Source organism: Gymnoscopelus microlampas, assembly GCF_963454915.1.
Source record: "Gymnoscopelus microlampas genome assembly, chromosome: 4".
NCBI lineage: Eukaryota > Metazoa > Chordata > Actinopteri > Myctophiformes > Myctophidae > Gymnoscopelus > Gymnoscopelus microlampas.
The window spans coordinates 48713574-48716073 of record NC_139941.1 but is presented as its reverse complement, the minus strand read 5'-3'; the positions used below and the strand labels follow the sequence as shown (position 1 = coordinate 48716073).

The 2500-nt window shown below is 42.2% G+C and overlaps 1 protein-coding gene across 1 annotated transcript in view; it reads left to right on the top strand.

The window, feature by feature from the left end:
* kiaa0825 (KIAA0825 ortholog) overlaps positions 1-2500 on the top strand; it is a gene marked incomplete at its 3' end in the record, with an annotated part of 226214 nt that overhangs the window by 127796 nt on the left and 95918 nt on the right. The gene's annotated exons all lie outside the window — the stretch shown is intronic.

Genomic DNA, 2500 nt, shown 5'->3' with positions numbered 1-2500 from the left:
ACCCCACTTTGAGAACCACTGGAGTAGAGCACAGGGAACAACAATGACAGGAGATGTGACAATATCAGGGAACAGATGGAAACGCACACACGCACGCACGCACACACAAATCAATCTGTTCTCATTCAGGCCCTCATCACACTCATCCCTTTTCATGTTGGTCTGTTAGTAGGCCTTTGTGATTTTACATGGACAGAAGCACGTTTTCACGCGTGTGGCCGTGTGCACGCATGTGGCCGTGTGCACAAGCGAACACTCATAACACAGCACAACAGCACAACACATACACATAAGATATGTGTGCACGCACACACGCACGCGCACATGCACACACACTGCGCACACAACACCACAAGACATGCGCAGGCACAGACATCTGCACATAGTTGCATGGATGTTCATACACTGTACATAAATACTAACATGCACAAGGACACACACACACACACACACACACACACTGACATACACATACAGTACACACACACACACACACACACACACACACACACACACACACACACACACACACACACACACACACACACACGCACACACAAACGCATCACCACAATACAACAGCCTTGATAGTCACTCCTGTCCCCAGCCCCCTCAAGTTTGTTAACCCCCCAGTTCTCTCTCTCTCTCTCTCTCTCTCTCTCTCTCTCTCTCTCTCTCTCTCTCTCTCTCTATCCTCTGTCTCTCGCCCTCTCTCTCTCTCTCTATCCCTCTGTCTCTCGCCCTCTCTCTCTCTCTTCTCCCCCTCTCTCTGTCTCACTCTCTCCATCCTATCCTTTGTCAGTGCCATAGCAGGAGCAGAGGGACCTCACAAAGCGAAAGAGAAGATGTCACAACAAACAGAAAAGGCACGGTAACCTCCCCAAATCTAATCAGGAGGCATTGATTGAGTGTGTGAATGGAGAGAGAGAGAGAGAGAGAGAGAGAGAGAGAGAGAGAGAGAGAGAGAGAGAGAGAGAGAGAGAGAGAGAGAGAGAGAGAGAGAGAGAGAGAGAGAGAGAGAGAGAGAGAGAGAGAGAGAGAGAGAGAGAGAGAGAGAGAGAGAGAGAGAGAAATAGAGGCCTCAGGCTTCATCATGGCAGCTGTGTCTATGTAGGTCCTACACAGTCAAAATACTCACTTTCTGTAAAAGTGAGTACCAGTTCCGTAAAATCGAACTAAACGGACCCTTACGGGTCTATTTGGTTCCATTTGTACATTCTCAGAGGTAAATTAAACTCTTGAGAGTTTAATTAAACTCTGAAAGTTTCATTTACTCATTTGTGTAGCTCTGAGAATGTTTAATGTAACGCAAAAATGGTTCCTTCTCAGAGTTACAAATGGAAACATGAGCACTGAGGATTTTTTTTACTGCGTATCCACTGCAACATACAATCGCATTCCACCACGATCCCAATGTTTCCACATGTTTTCACGTCTCAATCAAATGATGTATTTTCATTTATATTACGCTCCATTGTATTGGAGCTTGGAGGAAAAATCTTCGATTACTTTGATTTGGCTTATTAGTGGTCACTTCGATCGGGTGATTAAACGCAAACCCACTGAAACCTCGGTAGAGACATTTTCTTTTTCGCCTTGAACATCCTCTTCATTTATTTAGTTTACTCTCTTGCTCTTAAACCTTGGATAAGAAAGAAAGGTCACATTCCGGCTCTGCTAATGGGACCAGACGTCTGAAGTGTATACTCGTGTCAGACAATTCTTTACTCTCTCCTCTATCTCTCTTTCAGTTTTTCATTACATTATAACTTACCTTTTCTTTTTTTCTCCTTTTCATGGCCCAAAACTAAGAAATATGGCATTAGCCATGTAAGCACATTAACCCATTAAGACCTGAGGCCGATTCTACAAAATGTCTTCTAAATCCTAACAGTTTTTTGAAAGAAATCTATGTTGCTATATCAATGGTTCTCAAACTTTTTCAGGTTAGGGACCTCCAAAATGATATGTGTTTGGCCACGGACCCCCATCTCAAAATATGTTGTTCCAGGGACCCCCAGAAGCAAACATTTGAGTTACAAATGTTCACTTTAAAAATATTATATTCAAAGATTTTTTTCACGATTTTTCAAAAATGGCAGATCTACAAGCTCATAGTGCGGCACTCGGTGCTGCACTGCGAGCTTGTATATCTGCTATTTTTGAATAACCAAAGAAATCTTAAAATGACACACAGATGCGTTCCCGGTCTCAATGGGTTAAGTCCTTTGGGAATCAGTGACATTTCAAATGAAATCATTTAATCTATAATGTGTGTATGCCCTTCTCAGGTTTTTTTTTTTTTGTAATATTATATCTAATGTTCTATATAATGTAACAGCGTTCCTCTTATTATTTCATAATAAGACTTTGGCATTATGGAGTGGAGGAGGTATTGATTTTGGACAGCCGGAGCATTTATTGTTGGAGGTAAATGTTATTATTTTAATATTGGACTCATGCTAATTTAATAGAGTGTAACGTCAGTGTCAGGGTGTCG